We start from the raw sequence: 22,134 nt of genomic DNA on the forward strand, positions 1-22,134 counted from the left end.
AGAATTATACTAGAGACATCCTGTTGAATCGAACACTATTGGGTATAGTAAATTTTTTTATAAAAAGCAGTTCTGTCTTCTTCAGATTTTGAGGTTTTTCTTGTTGACCGTAAAAATCAGTGGGAAGTCAAACTACAGAAGGTAGAGTCAAAGTTTCCAGAACTGAGTGCTTTGTCGGATCAACTGATAACAATACTAGCAAAGCCACCACAGAAAAAAAGAAAGCGGAGCTCCAGATCAGTTCAGCCTTCATGACAAGAAGACCTTTTTGCAAGTTATGCAGCTGAACTTCAAGTTGAATTTTTCAAAAATGTACAGAAGTTAAATTTATTGAAATTTGAAATATTTGCTGTTTGACTGAAATGCAGAATTAAAGTTATTTATAGGTAGAGGTAAAACGTTTTTTAACACATTAACTCCTGGGAGTGAGAGTTGAAAAAATTTTACCCTGTCTAAGGCCAGATGATTTTACTTGTCGATTGTGGGTGTCTTAGGGTGTCTGAGGGATCAATGGGTTAATCAGTCAAAAACTAAGTCCCCTCCATTAACCCATTGTCTCATGGGAGTGAGACTTACCAGATTTTACTCTAAGGCCATACGATTTTACTTGTCAAATGGGGGCGTCCTGGGGTGCCTGAGAACTGAATGGGTTAATCAGTAAAAAGCAATGTCCCCCTCATAAATTCAGTACTGTGGTAATTTTTGCTTCAGGTTTGCAATGACTGGACAGACATTGCACTAACTCTACGTGACAAAGTGTTTAAGGCCCACGAAGAACAGCTTATTGATATCTATCATGTAAAGGTTAGCAGTTTTTCATTTGTTTTGTTTTTTCCACATCATACCTCCATTTATGTGAAAAGAATTTAAATGGGGGAGGGAAATTCCCTGTAATGCATTTCATCAAGTGTCCCATGTTAGCCTTGTTAGCTGCATGGACAAAAGGCTCGTTTATGATTTGTTTTAAATTTTTATTGCCAATGCAGTGCAAAGAGTGGGGTTTCCTTCTGAAGAAGTTATTTGGAATACACCTTGGTACAGGTGATTATGGACATCTTGTTATTGACCATAGTGCTATGCTACTACGCCAGTTCCGCTCACTGTACAAATACTCAGGTCAAGGCTTTGAGGCTTCCCATAAAATGCATCGTAAGCTGTACTCGAGAGCAACAAATCACGATGCTTCTGAACCAGGGCAGTCAAGTACGTTAACACATTAATAATACAAAAGTAATTATTAAGGGCCAAGCCATTCTGACAATGATTATCAGATGAACTATGGTGCTGTGTAAGATGCAGAGTAAAACACCTACCTGCAGTCTACCTGACAGTCTATTGCAGAATATTAACGGATAGCCAATGACAGACCAGTAATCTCTATTTGTTTATGACATTTTTTTCAATTGAAGTGGACCAGATTCTTACCCATTGGTTTGCAACAATGTTGCTGGGGCTGAGATATGCTTTTCGTCAAGTAAAGGACTGTGTGGTATTTGGTGAGCACCATTACTGTTGTTCTATCTTATTAATAATACATATACATTGTAACTGTAATTGCCTTGCACATGGACAAGTGTGCATTCATATTGTTACTATGCAACTTGATTTGGATTCATATGTGCAGAGTACCTGCCAATCGACCAATTTCGATATATTAAAATTCAGTCCTAAACAAAAGGCATCATCTCGAGGCTCTGGGGAATAAATATAACGATTTGTATGAGTTTATTCCCCAGAGCCTCGAGATGATGCCTTTTGTTTGGGACTGAATTTTAATATTTCGAAAAAGGGCTATTGAAGATAAAGCCACACTGTACTTTTCTAAATATTGCAACAAAAATTATTCTTAATGTAAAGCTCAGTGTAGGTTAAGTACTCTTCAGAAATAAACAGGAAAAATCGTGAAAATGTGACTTTGTGCATGCTTTTCAACTCCTTGCATTGCAGGAAAGAAGAAGTTTATGTTTGGTGGATGTGGGTGGAAACCAGTGAATAGCAGTTCTTGGTCCAAGGAAAACAAAGAGTGGATTTTAAAAACTGATCAACTATTTTCTGACTTGTTTGGTGAAGACTTTTTAACCTACAAGTATCACAAAGAGAAAGGGACTGCTGGAAATGAAAGCATCATCTCAAGTCTTGCAGAGTACAATCATGATCAGTGGGAGAAAAACAACTACATGCCATTGGATGAAAATGTGAGGGAAGAGCTCAGTCCCCAGCAAAAGAATGCCTGTCCTTAACATCAGAATGCGCATACTGGTAATACAACAAATGAGTCTTCAAAGCAAAAACATGTGTCAAAGAAACTAGCCTTTCATGGACAAGCTCAGTCTGTCAAAAATGAAATGAAAACCACGCAAGCTACCACTTCTCCTACTGACAAGTTTATTATCATCCAGGATGACGAATGTGAAGATGATATGCAGACAAGCAGTAGTGATGACAACTCACACCAGAGGTCACAGGTGCTGTCTCTCATGTCAACTGCCAAAACAAGGGCCGAATTACCTTCACTAGCCTGCTTCATACCTCCAGTACACTCATCTCTGTCATGTACAGAAGTCACTTCTGATTGTGTGGTATATCCCATGCGTGACATTTGCATTTTGTTGACGTAAAGAACTGAACATTACTCACTACAATACTCAGTTTAAATAGTGGAGATTTATGCAAATTGAAAACGTATTTGACATTAAATGAACACAAATTTAGAAAGTATGTATGTTTTCTTTAGTTTGAAGAAACTATTTCTTTCATTATATGAGTTATTGCGCATTTTCAACTCAGTACTCAGTAAAAGCACAAGAAAAGAAAGCTATTAATTAGCTCTTTATATAAAACATTCAATTTACTGAGTAATGTTGTAAACTCTATTCAGACACGTTCCTTTGGAGCGCATTATACAACAATTGTTTTTATATACTCAACAAGAGTAGCCGGCCATAGTTTATTTTTAAACACTGTTCTTCATTGATGCGAAATGAATGCAAACGTTACTGAGTATTGTCGCGAGCATCATGTCGCCGTCAGTCAGCAATGTAAACATTGCTAGAATTCTCTAGAATGAATCGTGCAAAACAATGTCCACAGGGCGCGATTTCTCGCTGTTCACTCTGTGAAATGGGCTTCCAGAACCGGAAAAAAGACCATCTAATGTCCATCATCTTTGTGTTTGTCTGATCTATTGCACCGGCTCTAATGAAAACAATCGGGGCATCCGATGTAGCAAAAAAAGGCGTGTCGCGCGTTAGTTCAATATCTCTTAAACAAAAGTTCTTTGGTGCGGGTAAATGGATTGTATCGCCCTCTAGCGCCTGGAGAAGATCAGCCCACGCGATTATTGTTGGATTCCACCGAAAGTCATTCAAAAGAATGACTTCTGCTTGTTCCGCGCCAACCCATGCGAAGGAGCCCGTTGCTGGATTACAGAACGTGTTATAAATTATTTTCAATGGCGATAACATAAAAGTCTTTCCAGAATTGGCAGTTCCATACAAATAAATATTCCGGAATTTTCCTCGACCTTTAGACAGGGCTGTATAAATCGCATTGCAGAAAACCGAGGGGATTATTCCTTGGTTGTTGAGAACCTCATTTGCCGCCACAAACCACCTTCCTTCGCAACCGTCCACGCATGGCGCATCTTTAGATTCTTGTAAGAGCTGTATTCGCGATTTCTTCAGGCGAAGACACTGCTCTTCAGCGTGAGAAAATTCTTTCGCTAATGATAATGCTTCATCCACCGCTTTATTCCCGCGGTTTGCTATAAACTCGGCCAAACAGCGTTTTCCTTCTCGTTCTTGAACCATCGCCAAACATACAAGCTCCAGCCTTGTGGATATTGACTTCTGTTGAATTAGTTTACAAACGTCAAAAACACTTAGCCGTGGATCTTTGATCTTTCTTTGCTTCGATACCCCGCCTAGTTTGCGTTTTCTTTTGTTAGAAGCGATTGCATTTTCCGTTCGAGGACAAGTAGTTAAGTCTGGATGACCCACAGAATGAACCGCTTCGAGGTCTGATTTCGTGACATACTTGTAGGCGCTGTAATATGTATTGTGGCGGTCACTGAAATGAACTTCAATGTGGAATTTTTGGCTCAAGTATCTCTTTACTTGTAGCCATCTACCTCTCTTCTTCAGTTTTACCGCCATGTGAAAATGGTACTTGTTGAGATCGCCATCGGCATCGGTAGTGGCATGACCCTCCATGCTTACCACCCAGTGAGAGATTTCAATGTTAAAGCTATTCCATGCCTCTATTATCGCTTCGCCAAACGTCTCTCTACGGAACTTTTCAGTGTCTGCGCGACTGTACGTTATAATGTAAACAACTCTCTGGCTTTCTGAAGCCTCCATTTTCTCATTGAGGACAACACTCTAAAGAGCTTTCAGAGCCGCGCGCTCACAGTATAACACGATTTCTATGTAAACAACAGACCTTGTGGGCAGCGGATGGCATATCCAATTTAATAAACAAAACACCACGTTTTGAACTCTTTGAAAGTGAAATAAAGCTCATCGTTTCTTAAGCGTTACAACAGTGTGAACATGCAAGTTGTTATTTTTTACCCCGACTCACTGATCTGCATGGTATTCATTTGTCTATCTTTTTCCTGATATACACCTGTTGCGCCTTTCCCTTATCCATACTCTAATATGACAATACGAAAAGTGCGGCAATTGAAATTCCTTGTATATTGTTCACAAATATGTTCTTCTTGCTTACCAAACAAGAGTTCTCATAAGAAGCCCCGCTTTTCATCGACCAATAGGCCACAAACCTGATCTCTTTCAAATACTCACTTTCAGACAATGGAGGTCAAAAGTAGTTGGGACACCTGTCCAATAATCATGTATTCCAAGTAAAGTTGGCTTTTTGGGGTCACAATTGGAGCGTACCACCCCCCTCCCCCCCAAACAATGTTGGAAGATGCAGATAAACAGTATTTTTGTTGAAATCTGTGTTGTAGTGTCAAATCTCAACATTGCTTGGGGGGGAGGGGGTGGGGGGAGATTATTTCAGTAGTATCTCGCTAAGTGTCCCAACACTTTTGACCTGCATTGTAGCTCTTGGAGTATAATTATTCATAGCTTTAGCTCTGCTATTGAGCACTTTATAGTAGATGAGGATTTCTTTCCACTTTTTCGGTTATATATATATATATATATATATATATATGTTATATATACACTCGTTATCAAAAACGTTGCAATTTCAAAATATATATGATATATATATATGGCTTTTGTTTTCTCATCAGAAAGGTGTTGACAGAAAAAAACAATAGGGCGCCATTTTTACAAAAGGAAAGAACAATAGCTGCTGCCAAACCTTTTGAAGGCTTTGTTTACCTTTTTCTAGCATCCACCATACCTCTTCTTCTCGTTTTTTTTTAATAATTGAAAAGAATAAGGTATGTGGGAAAGGCAGTATCTTAACAACTTAACAACTCAGTGTTATTTTTTCCTAACTGAAATAACTGCTCGGGTTATGAAGATGGTGATTACTAGTCAGCTCTTTTCCGAATTACCTTGAAGAACGGAGCAGTTTCGCCACATATCTCAACTCAAAAGCCAAAAAAAAAAGTAGACCGTAAATTACTTTTTGAGAAGGTGAAGTTGTAGGAGGTTTTCACATGACGTCATCGCCGCCACGTTGGTGGACGAAAACAAAAGATCTCTCATTAGCTTCTTTTGTTCGTCCACCAGAAGTCGTACTTTTCTCTATTTTGTTATTGGTGTCTCTAGAGGTTGGTTGAAAACCTTCCTATATTTCATTACTTATGGCTTGATCTTTCAGTTTTGAAAGGTGTCTAATGAATTTATAATTGGATAATGTTTGTTGGGAATATTGTCTTCGCAATTCACTTTGTTCTGGTCTTTTATATACCGGATCCGAAATAATTAATGTCCATAAAAAAAAAGAATAACGTGAACATACTAATAGGTAATTAGCAAGGCCTAATCGCAATAACAATAATTCTTTTGTCCTCCGCCATTTTAGTCCAGAATATGAAAGTCTACCCCAAAACACTTATTGTTTGCGATTTCTTGTCATCTCGACAAAGCCACCAGTTATTGTCAGCCTCCTGATGCAATAGCGAGGAAGCATGAGTAGCACTTTACTCATTGTTTTGCTTATAATTCTTCTCGATTTCAGCCTTGTTGGCATGAACCCCGTGTACATGGTGAATCATTCAAAGGCTTAAATGACTTAAATGAGTCATAAATTTTGGTTGGTTCGGAGGTTGTTTTGTTGGCGGGTTTACAGACCACACCTCTTTGTGATGGCTTCCCGTAAAATATTAGTTCCTGTAATGAACCTCTAAAAAACATTAGGATTAAAGAGCTCCCGGTTGACTCAATTAAATACTGTTTCATTTCCCTCAAACAGCTTGTGGGATTTTTCTCGTCAATTTTTGAATATTATTTTTGTTAAAAGAAAAACGCATTTTTCCTTCAGCGTGAAATACACATTTTTCGTGTCTCACCTTTCTGATGAGAAAACAAAAGGCATATATATATCATATATGCTTTGAAATTGCAACGTTTTTGAAAACGGGTGTATATTATATATATATATATATAGCTGGAGTTTTGAAAACAAGGTCAAACTTGGCTGCAAAATCCAAGCCAAAACAATTCACTACTCCTCTCTATGGGAGGGTGAGGGAAGTAAATGATGACCTATAGGGTCTGAAAGAAAGTTAAAGATATCCATTGTTAAAACATGTTGTTGGATTTATGTGAGATATATAGCTGGAGATTTGAAAACAACACAATGAAACTTGGCTGCACAATCCAAAGTGCAACTGCTGCCTTTGCCTTTAGCGGTAGAGTTATTGCTTGAAGACCCGGACCCTGCCCAGCTTGAAATCCAGCTCATGTTCACTGTTATTGACGATGCCACGTTAAAAAGAAAACGAAAGCTCGTCGACAACGACGGATACACCTACAATGTGAAGAGACAGTGTGTGCACGGTGCAACCGAAGGTAAATATTGCTTTTCCAGAAAACAAACAGAAAACAATTTACCCTTCTGTTGAACGCCCATGTAATTCGTTTTTATTCTTTGTTTTATCAGTCCAACCCCTGTAGAGCAACCGTAATTGAACAAGGTGGCGAGTACATCCTGGGAAAGCAGCAACACAACCACAACGGGCAGGTCGGCGCCGAGGTGGCAGCAAAGATCATATCCCGTGTGCGTAAGGAGGCAGAGGTGGAGTACTTCAAGCCCGCATCCGCCATCGTCAATGCAGTCTTGCTGGCAGAGCTACCAGATGCACCATGTCGGGCCCAAACCAGCACACCTGGCAAGAAACGCAAACTGTCTGCGTCAGAAGCTCCGACCTACGGAACCTCAAGCTGAAAAAGCCGCAGTGCCTGTGGGCCAGTCGGCCGAACAATCTGCCGTAGAGTCTGTGGACCAAACCTGCAAAGCCAGGGCAACAAAAAGACATCTCCCTATCGATGTTGTGGTGCTTGATGAGAATACTCAATCTAAACACGCCCGCGCGGCGATTAATCCACTTCTTACGCCAGCAGCTTACAAGCAGATCAGTCGTCCGCTAATGAGGATAACGACCCTGACCGCGTTTTGTCCCTTAACTCTCGTTGGCAACCTAGTGAGGAACTTGATACATTGCTTAAAGCCTTGTTAAAGCCTTTACAACGCTTCGAGCGAAGAACCATCATTCCAGAATTCCCAAGGCCAGCATCAGAGGGAGCCTTCACTCCCAACTTAGACACTTATCTAAATTCCATGATTTCTGGGGTTAAAACTCAAGATAATTTACTGAGAGACATACAAGACAAAATTCCCGATGACTTGGGTCCGCTTTGTGCACTACATGAAAACTTTACACTCATGCAGGAGTCAATAGAAAATGAAGAAATCAGTCTTGATAAAGCCACAGTTGATGCCATGTTTGGCTGTGTTAAGAAGGCCATTATGCTGGTAGGAGATACATCCACCCAGGTCTCATCTAAACGCAGATAACAGGTTTTGACGAAACTTAATCCAGTCCTTGCATCTTTGGGGAAAGACTATTTCCCAGACTCAGGCAAGCTGCTGTTTGGAGATGGTTTCGAATCCCACTTAAAACTTCGCTCTGAAACAGCAAATATTGTGGCCGATGCCAAGAAAGCTGGTAAATCGTTCTTTCGTGGCACTGCCCCCTGAAGGTTCCACGGGCGTTTTCGAGGTGGCAGAGGTCAATACAGAGCCCCCTACTGAGGCTTCTTTCGCCCCACATCAAGCTATCAGACCACAACCACATCATTCAGGGGCAGGAGCATTTACCCAGTGCCAAGGGCCATATCAGCCAAAACCACATCAATATCCGGCTCGCCCTAGTCACCTTCCCTCAGGTATGTTCAGCAACTTTTTGAATTTACCCAACGACCTGCCTCAGGCAGGCTGATTGAAACATTTTTTAGCGGCATGGGAACAGATTACAAAGGACCCCTGGGTCCTCCAAGTAGTCTCTGGTTATCAAATAGAGTTTCTAGCCAATCCTGTACAACGAAACACCCCTCAGATGTTAATCTCGACCACACAAAACAAACCTCGTTTTCCCATACTGAGGGGATTGCTGCAACATCTGCGACTAGTATCAAAACTAAAGATCGAAGATGTCTAAATTTGTCCCAGCGGGTGGAACTTATAAAGTAAAGTAAAGTAAAGTAAAGTAAAGTCAATTTATTTAACATCGGTATTTCCTTCAGTCACGAAACTGGTATCAATGGAAGCCGACGGTGCGCCTTTTACCCCCCTCCCTTTGTCAGTGCTCCGTTTCACGGATATTTAAGGGTATAGCTACACGGATCAGAGGAAAGTGGAAACAGACGTTGAAGTCACCGAGGATCAAACTGGGGACCCCTTGCTCCGAAAGCCGTGCACTACCCAACTGAGCTACGCCTGCAAATGGTGATTTCTGAGGACGGGAAAACCGGAGTACCCAGGTAAAAACCTACGGAACAGAGTAGAGAACCAACAAACTCAACCTACATATGGCGCAGAATCCGGGAATCGATCCTGGGCCACATTGGTGGATTGCCTTCCAAAAGAAAAATCCCTTGTTTGGAGTACGAAAGTTAGCAGAAAAGTTTGGTTGTGGTAGATCTCAAATGTCAGAAATGTTGAAGTCAAAGGATGCGATATTGAAAGAGTGGGAAATTAACGAAAGTTGCAGTGGAAAAAAGAGGGAAAACCGACAGAAATTTGTCAGAGTTAAGGAATATCTTTGCAAGTGGTATGTGCTTTGCTGACAATCTAATATTTCAGTATATTCCAGTTAGCAGACTAATGCTTCAGGAGGAAGCTCTTATTATTTCCAAAAGGCTTTAATGGAGGATTTAATGGGGTTTTCTGCTTCCAACGGCTGGCTGAGCAAGTGGAAAAAACAAAGGTACAACATCAGTGTAATGAAGGTGGCTGGAGAAAAAGGTGATGTTAGGCGACAAACTCTGTCAAGCTCGGATGAACGTGCATGTGAAATGATGTGAGGGTATGAGCCAAGAAATATATGGAACATGGATGAGATTGGTCAGTTTTGGGGAGCCCTTCCTGATAAAAGTCTCTCTGAGCGCGGAAAACACTGTCCTGGGGGCAAAAACTCAAAAGAGAGGGCAACCTGGGCCTTTTTTGTTAATGCGTTCGGCGAAAAAGAGACTCCTATTGTTGTTGATAAGAGTTGCAACCCACGCTGCTTTAAGTCATTAAAGAACAGTTCATGGCCCTATAAGTGCAATTATTTTTTCCAGTAGCAAGGCATGGATGACATCAGAAAGCTTTGAACACATTCTATAGAGGCTAAACCGATGAATGAAGCTCGAGGGCTGCCACATACTCCTATCTCTTGGCAATGTACCTTGTCACCCCAATTCACTTATTGACCACTTCTTAAGTATCAAGATGACTTTTCTGCCAAAAAACACAACTTCGTGCACACAACCTCTTGATGCTGGAATTATCAAACTCTGGAAAGTGAAAACAAAGGGGAAGCTATTCTGCAGCAAGATCGACAGACAGAAAACAGTGAGTGAAATTGTCTGCCAATCTTCTAATACAAAATGCTTTAACAAGGCTGGATTAGTCCCAGATGCTAATAGCATAGAAGGCAATGATGATGATGACGAACTGTTTGAAGAAGACATGCTGACCTCAGAGGAGTTGTGCAAAAAGCTCGGCGAAGAATCAACAGCTGCCAAAGAAATGAAGAGCTACCTAGCTGTACAGAGCCTATCGCCACTGACAAACAATCTTGGCGAGATGTCAGAAATGATATCCTTGAGGACACAATCAGCACTACTGATGAGCCGTCAAGCAAGAGTTCCAGAAATGTTGACCAGGAAATCTGCTACAACGATGAAGGTGTTAAGAACCTCCTCAAAGAGCCCACTGTGAAATCTGTAACACGCCCTTCAAATGACCGAGGAGCTTTCAGAGATCGCAAACTATCACGGTAATAAGGGACTATCAAATACTCTCCTGAAAGTGTCGGATATCTTAAGAGACCTAAGGATCAGGGAAATGGAAAAGCAGACACTCATTGATAGTTACTTTTTACCAACATAAGGACACTTTGCATTTGAAAATAACAATCATCTAATGGGCATAAAATGCTGTATGTACTTCTTCTGTTGTTCCTCTGTTTTGTTAACTTTGATTGAGTTTGTTAAGGAATACATTTTTAATTGGCAAGTCTTTTATTATTGACCCATAGTGTTTAAATTGGCAACATCCAACAACCTGTTGATGGATAATACAGTTGCAAGTGGCCTTGAAGCTCTAAAATACTCTTTCTGGTGCATTATATGCCCTCTAATGCAATTTTTCTCACCCTCCCGTAGGTGTACACTTACCCTTGGTCTCGAGGGTGTCAGCTGAGCGGAAGTTCAACTATACCCGTTTTGTAAAATGGCCTGTTTACAAGCTGACGTAAAGGAACTTTTTTCGGAATAATTAAAAGTAACATTAGTAGCATTGCACAGATCTACTGTAGGAGGATAAATAATTTTTTTTTTAAAGAGGCAAGTACCGTAGTGGTACAATCTGTTACCTTTTAGCACTCAATCTATCTCTATCAAAGAGAGGAATGTTGGAGCTGCGATTGATTGGTGGCCATTTCTAGGCATGGAATAAGCACATGTTGACGAGTGTGTTAACGACTTTCTGGCTGATTTCTGCATAATTTCTTGAAGCCACTTTTTCATACTTGAGTCCTCTGTGAGACATTTCTAGGCATGGAATAAGCACATGTTGACGAGTGTGTTAACGACTTTCTGGCTGATTTCTGCATAATTTCTTGAAGCCACTTTTTCATACTTGAGTCCTCTGTGAGAAATTCGACTGTGTACTTGGGACAAGATTTGAAACAGTTCCAGTTTTGAATGGCAATTTTAACAACTTAATTTTGAAAACATAGCAAAATATTAACGTATTCTGTTAGATGCGGATCCCCGCAGAAACAATATTTAGAAATATTTAGTTGGAAGAGAAAACATTTGGAAATGTAGTGGCGCCTTTTTCCTCCATTTTTAAAAGATTTTCAAAACATGAATTGAAGTTAAGATGGCAATCCATTAGCCAGCGAACCACCAAGAACGAATTTCGACTCAAACACTGTCAAAGCAGCCGCAACTCACATTGATCTAGAACTTTCCTGAGAAATTTCCCTCGTATCACCATTGACTTCAAATAAAATTTTGCTGGCATAGAAACGCACTACGCAGTCAACGAAAAATGAGCAAGATGACGATGGTTGTTGCATTGCCATCTGCTCTAATCCAAGCGACTATACCAAATTAATTCAACTTAATATTTACCTTTACAAGGCTTGAAATCTTCTAATGATCTAAAATATGTTATAACCATAATGGCAGAAACGAGGACTTCAAAATCCTTGGCGAAAGATATGGATCACAAAGGCGATCAGTTTGTATCAATGGCGACCCTAAATGAAATGTTGAAGATTCAGGAACGAATGTTTAAAGACAATGTTTGACCCCTTTAACTTTGGTTAACAGGCAAATTGACAGACAGTGTTGTTAAATCAGTTGGGGAGTTAAAAGCCAGCCTGGAATTTTCACAGGGAGTTAATGACGATTTGCAAGAGTCAGTTGCAAATATCACAGATATGGAGGACAAGCTTGACGATATACAACAATGCCTGGATAAATACTATGGAAAGATCAAGTACTTAGAGAACCAAAGCTGTTGTAATAACATTCGTATCGATGGAATTCCAGAAGAAACCAACGAATTGTGGTCCATTGCCAAAGGAATAGTGAAGAAGCTGTTAACAGAGAAATTACAATTGGAATTTGAACCAACAATCGAGCAATCTCATTGAATTTTTTCAGGTGGAAAATTAACACCAAGTGGATCTGGCAATACATTTGAATATCTAAATAAGAAGCCGTCCAAGAAGCATCATATGCAGATTAAATACTGGAAGAAAAAAGCAATTCTTAGGTTAGCGCAACCGAGGAAACCAACAGGCCTGTTTATTAATGAAGATCTAGTGACTGAGACGTTAGAAAAACAAAAGGAACAGATGGAGAGATTCATGGTAGAAGTCTTGGGTAAATAGTCTCCTGAGAAGACATGTAAGCAAGCAAAGTACTAAACCCAGAAAGATTGAAGAAAAAAAAGGGAATCGAGAAACATTGGCTTCTAGGCTGACATATTGATCATTTTCAAGTTCCCTCACAACTTCTTTTCACCACAAGTTTAAGCGTGCACTCTGAGTGTCTGACAGCTAGATGTAATACAAAAGGTCACTGAAGTTAAATGCCTCTCTGGCGGGGTTAGTATCTGGATGGGTGACCTTAAAAAATATACCACTTCGTAACAGAAGCATAGGACCAAAAATTCTATTTTGACGCTCAAAAATGCAAACTACCGTACTTATTCGGCTACAAGCTGAGCTCGGCTATAAGCCGAGACCCCAAACTTCTTAAGGAAAAAATCAACTTGATTGACATGAATTGTAAATGCATAATACTCGGCTATAAGCCAAGACCCATTTTAGGTCTTGATGTGTATTATCGACTATGGAATTTTTGTAATTTAAAATACAAATTGACATTGACTGAAAAATTATACTCAAAGCAATCAAATGAACACGAAAGATAAGAAACAAACAAGCAACATGATCGTGTGGTGACCTCACTGGAAACGTGTCTTCGTACAAGCGAAGCGTTTTATAAAAAGTTATTTGACTGGAAACCTTACAACCTCTCCTTTAAACTTAAAATAGTTGCCGAAGCAGAAGCTGTAGAAAATAACTCTGACATCGCCGGAGAATACGGCATCAGCGAGTCGATGGTTCCGTCGCTGAAGGAAAGATAAGGCAAATCTGTTCAACGGGGAGCTTATCGGGGGGCGTATCCTGAGCTCGATCAACGACCTTTGGCGTGGTTTTCAGAGCAAAGAATTCAAGGTAAGATTTTCGCTTTAATGCGTACCATTTTTTTGCTTGGAAAAGGTAGCTACAAGAAGAAATCCACTTGCGTTTTTGTCTCAAGTTTGCTCTGGTGTCATGTGACAAGCTTGTTTACACGATCTGTGTCAACAGATGGTGCAGCAATCTCGTTCCTTCGATGGGTAAAACAGGCTTGGGGTGATATTCCCGGTTCGTTCAAGACTTGTGGTACCTCTATAACACACTCGACGGCACAGAAGACGATGCAGTCTTCGACGAGAATATTCCAGAACAAAAAAAAAGTCAAGACGAGGAAATGGACGATGAATTCGAGACAGACAACAAGGAAGAAGACGAGCAATAAGATCGATCCCGATCACACATCAACACGAACCGCTCCTTTACGAGCCACCAAGTAATAAAAGTTCATATTACACCAACAACAACTTCTCTTCATTTTACAAGTAATTTAGTTCGGCTTGTAAGTGAATACACGTTCATTTTTAACTGTTTTCATTTGCTGAGAAAATTATTTTTATCAAAAATACTCGGCTATAAGCTGAGACCCCTTCTACGGCTTCAAATTTGCCCAAATTGAGTGAGGATTTGTGTAAAAATCCCTCGGCTTATAGCTGAATAAGTAAGGTAAGCAATGTACAGATTTTGTTACAAGGAAGGGCTACATTTTTACAAACGTTGGCCGAGGAGCACTTTATATTTCAAAAGACTTAACTGATTAGAGTGTAATGAGAAGTGCTAGTTTTGTACCCCATATGAGCCATGTGAGCGTTAGCCCTACTAATGGAAATGGGCCCACACAAGGACAGAGAAAAACTCTGACCAGGGTGGGAAATGACCACCCTGGTCAGAGTTTTTCTCTGTCCTTGTGTGGGCCCATTTCCATTAGTAGGGCTAACGCTCACTGGTTCATATGGGGTAAAAAACTAGCACTTCTCATGTCACTCCAATCAGTTAAGTCTACAGATTTTATTACCTTGCTTTATGCAAAACAAATACTGATGCAAAAGTAAATAAATATTGATACACAGTTTTCAGGAAAAGCAGAAGGAAGTTTTCAGGGCGGTCGATCGAGAATAAAATAATTTGCCATCAGCAACAAAATTTACAACATGAAAGCAACATTAACTTTGAACTGCGAATATAAAAAGTTACCATCAGCGAAAAACATTTTGGGAGACTTTTTGTTATTGTACTTTTGGCTAAACAAGTAAATTGCAAAATCGAAATTGACATCGAATTCAGCGGGCACCGTGATCAATTTACTGCGTGTCTACTCGTGAGAGAGTGAAGCATGTGTCAAATGATGGCTGGATACCAGGTTTTTGTTTTCGTTAGTTTTCTTTTTCTTTCAAGTGTTATAAAGCTTGACAAGAAATGTGTGAATTCAACACAAAGATCACGATCACCCAACTCTTGAGGTTGACCATTCTTTCTGCAAAGTCAAAAATTTACTCTCCAAGACAAGGTTATTTATCACCAGGTAACTCCATCGTTTTGGAAATAGCAGCAACTTATTATTCATCAGTGTCACAATTTTTTGCTGATTTTGGGGCTCATTTTGTTGAAACTCAAGCAAGCTTCCAACAGACCTGTTTATTTTCGTAATTTATGCATGCGCTGTAAGCAGTGCACCACCACAAAAACCCTTCCCTATCACATTTAACCCATGTATGCAAATTTGCTAAGCTTGAAAATTACACAACATGTTAAATTCACAAAGGCTGCAAATCTCACAAAAATCTTTTCAAGCAAAACAATTATTGAAACAAACAACATATTTGCTATTAGAGGCAAAAAACCCTTCCTATTTCAATTGCATGCGTGCAAACAAGACACAATCTGTGTCACAAAGCATATGCAATTAAATAAATTTCCGACAGTTCCCATCAAATCCTTTTCGAAAGAACCTTGACCATAGATAATGAAGCATGAAAGAGACAACAAGCTTTCATTAAAATAATTCTTCACTGCCACATTTCCAATTTTTTATTACCTTTGAAGAGTTGAGCCATTCGCGACTTTTACCGACACTGAAAAAAATTAAACAGAGTAATATTACCCATTTTCCGACTGGCACTGCCATACTGGCAACCCAGTAACAAAAGATGAATGGAAAAGGACCTTTGGAAAAAAAAGGAGACCCGCTTGCCTGGACAGCCTATAAGACCTTCAGCCGAGATTTCAAACAAGAAATTAGAATGGCAGAGTGAATCAAATAATAGCCAACAAGAACAATACCAACAGCATCTGGAAATCAATCCCCAATTGCATTCCTAAAAAGTCAGCTTCCCGGCAAGCTTATTTAAAACACACTAAAACACTTGCAAACAAATTCAAACAATTTTTTCATCAATGGCCACTAACACAATCAAGAAGATTAATTCACTGGCCAAACAATGCAACTATACCCCTTGTCCGAGGAATTTGCTGGATTCTTACATCGCAAGCTTGTACAGCAAGTAGACAGTTTTGACTTATTTACATTTCAGCAACAATCAACCGCCACCCAACAGCAGACCCAGGAGTTTATGTACCGCAATTACTGGGAAGTTCTGTTTCAACTCTATGCGGTGGTGTGGCCCTCAATTCTTACAATTTTCTAAAGAAGAGTGGCCTCAAGAGCAAGCCACAGTCAAAACCAATGAAGTTGTATTCTAAAAAACGTCAAAAACCTAACAAATGTGATCCACATGCTAGCATCCTGTGAAGAAATCCCAACCAAAGTCAACCTTGCCGAAATCATCAATTGTCAACAAATCAGCTCTCTCGACCACTTGTTGCGCTTCACAGCCTACGTTCTAAGACTTGTTGACATCTTAAAATGACGTACATCAACACGCTACAGCAAAAAGAAAGAAAAATCTAGGGATGAAGACAAAGTCAAGCACAGCCCAGTCAATTAACAAACTTCCATACTGGCTAGAACTAACACCCAATAACTCTAAACCACGTATATTGATGCTTATCCTATCGTAAACAAGTCGCAGCTGGGAGGCATTATCGTTGACACACCCTGGAATTTGTTCTGGGGCTTGCCAAAACGTTTATGTAATAGATCGATCACATAGTTGGAGTTGGCTTCAATTCTCAGCAACAAGAATCCTAAACTCCTGGCCCCGGTTGTTCGAAAGCGGATTAAACTAACCCATGATTAGCGTTTATTCCATGATTAAATTTGTTATTCCTGGGATAACTAATCCAAGGATAAAAAGCTGTTCCTGAAAGCAGATTTAATCCTCGATTAACTATCCCCTGACTAAGCTCGGATTAAACCAGTCAAACCAGTTATTTGCCCCTTCGCGGCTACGCACGCGAAAAAAAAAAATACAGAAGGTGAAGGCCCTGGCGGAATGTGTCGCATAACGTGAAGAAATAAACTCTGAAGCAAAAGAAAGAAAACGAAAACCCAACTTTTCCGTTTACGACATTGGCGTGATCACTGAAAATGTTAAAAAAAACCTTGAAACTATTCAGTTGAAACTAACATATAATGTCACCAACAAAAAGAAACAAGAAATCTGGGAAGAAATTACGTGAGCTGTTAATGCGGTGGGAACAGCAAACCATACAGTGTCCGAGGTGAAGGACAAGTGGAAAAATCTTCACAGTACTGCGAAGAAAGAATTCTCTGAATTCAAGAGAGAGTCGAAGAAGACTGGAGGAGGGCCGCCGCCGAAACCCGTAAGTGCCTCAAGCAGAGAGTTTATTGAAGTGTTTGAAGACACGCCAGGTTTCAGCAGCTTGAATGGGTTTGAGACAGACAGGTATGTAAACAATACGGTTGTTCCTTGGTTACGAAACTTGTCATGTGATTATATTTGCACACAGACGCCCGGCCATATTTATTTTTCTTTGGCGCGTTGTCTACATTGTTTTGATTTGACAGCCGCTTTACTTTTTCTGGCCGAAACGAAAAGTCTGGATACGTGCATGGAAAAGATAAGTCTTTGTATTTAATAACTTAAAATTTATCGCATTCCAAGTTTACTGTAAAAGCTCCCTCAAATTCCACATTTGAAATTGACAACGCTGTCACGAAGATAGCGCAACTTTGTTGTTTACATTCAACTGAACCACATTTTAGCGGATCCTACAGCAGCTTGCATGATGAATTTTAGCTTATACTAAATGAACAGCAATAATGGCTTCTCTTGTAAGCTTAAGCTTAAATTTGAATGGCAAATGGTCAAATCCTTGTAAACTTACAAAAAATTGAGCAAATTGACAAGTTATTAGATACATGCTAGCTCTGTTGAATTGGATGGAGCAACTGTACTCGCTAATTTGCACAAGTGGATTTGGTGCCTTACCATTGGAAGTGTTGGAAATGAAATTGTTACAACCATTAAGTGATTATAATGAGACAATAATATTAATAGTAATTGATACAAATTTATTTTTTCTCTCTAGTCTCTGAAGCTACATTACCAATTGAAAGTGCTACTGTTTCTGCTGAACTATTGACCAATATTGACAGAAGTCTGGATGAAAATGTTGAAGATGAAATTCAAGAAGAAAGAAGAAAAAGAAACTGAAAAAACGAACTACTCATGATGACGTCCTTGAACAACAGTTAAAGGCATTAGTCGCAAAACAAGAAAAGTTGACTTTAAAAAAGAGAAAATTATAATTGGAGGTGTATCTTTTGGAGCAAAGTGTTGCAAGGGGACACCACTATCGCCACTGAATAACCTAAGTACAAGAACATGATATACTGTTGCTCCCAGTACATCAAGGATTGTTTCATTAATAATTTATCATTGTTAAGGATTTTTTTCATGTACATTTACTTTAGTCAAATTTATTTCCAATTATGTTAATTGCATTACTGTGGTCATACATTTCCATTTGTGACGAGTGCAATTATTTATGTGTGCAGAGCAGATTTACTTGCAGCCACATTTTGAGTAAACAACTCATTGGCATTTATGGGCACTCTTGTTAAAAAAGGGTGCACTGTTATAATTATTAATCAACAACAAATCAAACATGTACACTGAAGTCAAATTGATGTTGCGATTATGTGTTGTGGTCTTAAATTTCAATACATATTACAAGTAAATAATTTATTTAAGTGAGTGGGGAAGGTTTACTTGAAGCCACAACTTATTCTACAAAATTAAAAAAAGGGTTGTTAGTAATAAAAATGGTCCATCAACAAGTTACAAAATCTTCATACTTTTCAGATAACTGAATAGTTAAATAGACTTAGAGGTCCTTAAATTAAATTATTGAAGTCCATGGGTCATCTCAGTCACTCCCATTTTTGTATTATTAAGTACAGTTAGGGGTATTGGTCTACTACAGTCTGTTGCAACAAGCTGGTTTGCATAATTTAATTTAAGGACCACTAAGTCTATTAAACCACATTTCTTTAAGAAATAGAGATCAAAAAGGAAAGTGTCAGAAAAAGGTATTACAAATGTGGTCTCTGATGACCTTGCCATCTTCTGGACCACAATAGCAAATAGGATCAGGCTGATCATCAGCTTCAGCATGGCCATCCAGAGGTTCGTTCCTTAGGATTGCTATGTTGTGCAAAACTGCACAAGCTCCAATCATCATGCAGACTTTTTCTGGCTTCATTCTAATCTCCGAATGTAGCAGGTCACACGCCAAATGCTTGTTCAATTGCCACCCTCGTACGTGCATGTGCATTGTTAAATTGTGTCTGCTTGTTGGTCCCAGGATTCAAGTACGGGGTCATCAAGTAGGGCCTGCAAGGATAGCCACTATCACCCAACAGCAAACCGTCTTCCAAGGATTGGTGCTGGGCATTGAGTTGTTGGCCAATTTGTGAATCCGTGAAAATAAAGCTGTCGTGTGTGCTGCCTGGCCATCTTGCTACGATGTTTGTAAACATGCCTGAAATGAAAAAGAGTCTCAATTAGGTAACAATTCTTTCACATGTAAATTTGTGCAGGTTTTATTCCTGGGGTGGGGCTTTTGAAATTTTTTCACTACACAGGAGCTGGCCCATTTGCTTACCCACAGGACAACCCCAGGGCACTTGATACCCCAGCTGTTTTGGTCTTGCAAATGGAAGAGAGGGCAAACATGTTATCAGTTTCGTTACCTGTTGATCAAATATGGATCAAATGTAATTAAGTAATTAAATCTTTTATTTTGCACTTATTTGTTAAAGGATCATGGTAACCTCATTCCTAGGGTCCTCTCCTTCCTGTTCCTTGGAGGTTGGAATCATGTGTCTTCTCTTCCTTGATACTTGAAAGATTCCTTTTTTTTTTTTTCTTTTGATAACAACGAAGCGTCAATGTTAAATGTACACTGATGAACTGTGCATGCCAAAATAAAATGAAGGAATATTTTTAAAATATATAAAACCGAAAGCAACCGTCATGTATTGCTGTCTGGGTATTTTTTACCAAAATATGGCTTGTTATTAACAAGTAAAATTAAAGCAAATGAACAGTGGAAGGTCAGATGCACTTATAAAAAAGAGACACAAAATAATGGTGATTACACTTTCAGTTTGATTTATTATATCTTGAGTGCAGCATTTTTTGAATGAGCCAGAGGGTGGGCCATTTGCCTCTATTTTACTTGGGTGTGGAGCAGGTGGCAGTGGGGGTGGAGCACTGCTGGAATTGGCTGCTGCATTAATTTGCTGAAGTAAAACATTAATTTATTATTACATCCAAAAAAAAAGGGTAATACCAAAGGGAAATCCTTGAGAGTGAATAAAAAGAAAGTACTACCACCCCTGCGGTCTTAAACTTTGCTTTAAATTTGTTGAATGCCATTTTTACATACCTTTGTGATTGCAAATCGCTTGCACATTAATTGAATGAAACCCCTTTCGGTTGACATAGTCATTTTCGTTTTCGGTTGGTCCCGAATCTTGACGTGCGTGCAGTCCACACAGCCAATTACCCCAGGGAACCCTCCCTTGTCGTAAAAGCCTCGTTTAGTTTGAACGATCTCGGCTTCGGTCGATGGCCACTTGATGAAGAGTACTTGTTTTTGTGCGAGGGCATAGGAAACTTGCAGAACTTGCAGAAAGCTTCCGGAGGCAAAAAACCACAATGCAGCAAGGACTTGTACAGTTGTTGACAAGGCATGGTTTCGAGCGGTGGCCCTTTCAAGGTCGTCATGAAGAAGGTCGATCAAAAATTGAATTGACTCTCGGCCAAAACGATATCGACTTCTCAACTCGTTGTCAGTGTATTCGTCTAAAGAAAAATCAAGCCTGAATTTTCTCGCTTTTCTTCTCACTGGACCGGGCATTAAGCCCAAACCACCAAACAGTAAGTCCGCCATCTTTTTTTGTTTGGGGAAAATTTCCCTCAATTAGTGAGTTAATCCACCTCGCTAGGTGTGTTAAATTTAACCCTTGGTTTATTCCTTGGATAGTGTTAATCAAGCTTTGAGCAACAGAATTTAATCGAAGGGTAAATTTATTCCGTGGATTAGGACTATTTAATCATGGGTTAACGCTAATCGGCTTTCGAACAACCGGGCCTGCCCTCCAAGCATCCTTACGTCAAATTGATAATCCGTCAAACTTATGACAAAGTCAAGCACAGCTCAGTCAACAACATGCTGGCAACCACTTGTAAACGATTTTGGATTCTATGGGGGAGACAGGTAGTGAAGCGCATGTTGAAACATTTCATTCCTTGTCGAAGACTCGAAGGCCTGCAGTACTCAAGGTACAATTTTCCCGATTTACCAAGAGTTCGCATCTTCGAAGATGCACCATTTACTTGTACCGGATTAGACTTTGCTGGGCCTCTTTTCGTTCAGGGTAATTTGACTACTGAAAGCGACAACAATAAGTGCTATGTTTGGTAATTGATGTGCGCTTCAACGAGAGCTGTACACCTTGAACTCATGCGAAAGCTTACTGTCAAGTCTTTCCTGCTAGCATTTTGCCACTTTAGAAGTCATCAGGGACTGCCTGCAACTTTAATGTCCAAAACATTCCGAGGATCCTGCAAAGAAATTGTCAAGATTGTATGTTCGAAGGAGGCCTTGCATTATTTAGCCATCAATGGTGTCAGCTGGAGATTTATAGTCGAGAAGGCCCCTTGGTTGGTTGGTTTCTAGGGGAGATTAATCCAGAGCGTCAAGCAATGGCAGAACCACCTTATCCTAGGACGAGTTAAACACCTTGCTCGTTGAGATCGAATCTGTCGTTAATTCAAGACCTCTCACTTACATGGAGGCCAATCAAGACGGTACAAGTTATCCCCTTTCCCTTTTGCACCTAATCAATGGGCAACAGGTAACCAATACTCCAAACGACAGTCATTTTGAGGTTATCAGCACCAACAAATCGCTTACAAAAAGAGCAAGACATCATCGCCATCTTCTTCGCCAATTCACTAGCCAAGGGAGGAAAACCTATTTGTTGAGTCTTCGAGAGAGACACTCGCAAGTCACAAAGATGGTTACATCCGAGCTGCTATTATCAAGCTCTCAAATGCAGATCATAATCCTTGTCCGTTTAAATGAAGTGTCAAACATTTTTTTCCACTGAAGTCAATGTCAACAATGACATTGACTGAACTGAAGAGTCCGAAGCCAAACCAACAAGTGTTTCCCCTGTTTGTGATGTGCCGAACACTTCTGCGAACACTAGACCACGTCACAATGCTGCAATGATGGGCGAACTTATGTGAAGATTTCATACTTAAGACAAATTTGGATTCAAATTT

General features: G+C 39.8%; 2 pseudogenes; one reads left to right on the forward strand and one right to left on the reverse strand.

The window, feature by feature from the left end:
- LOC138005282 (uncharacterized) overlaps positions 1 to 2,240 on the forward strand; it is a 9,045-nt pseudogene extending 6,805 nt beyond the window's left edge.
- A 15,513-nt stretch (positions 2,241 to 17,753) lies between these two features.
- Positions 17,754 to 20,312, reverse strand: LOC138007039 (putative nuclease HARBI1; annotated as a pseudogene).
- Between the last annotated feature and the right edge of the window lie 1,822 nt (positions 20,313 to 22,134).

This window comes from Montipora foliosa, chromosome 6 (assembly GCF_036669935.1).
Source record: "Montipora foliosa isolate CH-2021 chromosome 6, ASM3666993v2, whole genome shotgun sequence".
Classification (NCBI taxonomy): domain Eukaryota; kingdom Metazoa; phylum Cnidaria; class Anthozoa; order Scleractinia; family Acroporidae; genus Montipora; species Montipora foliosa.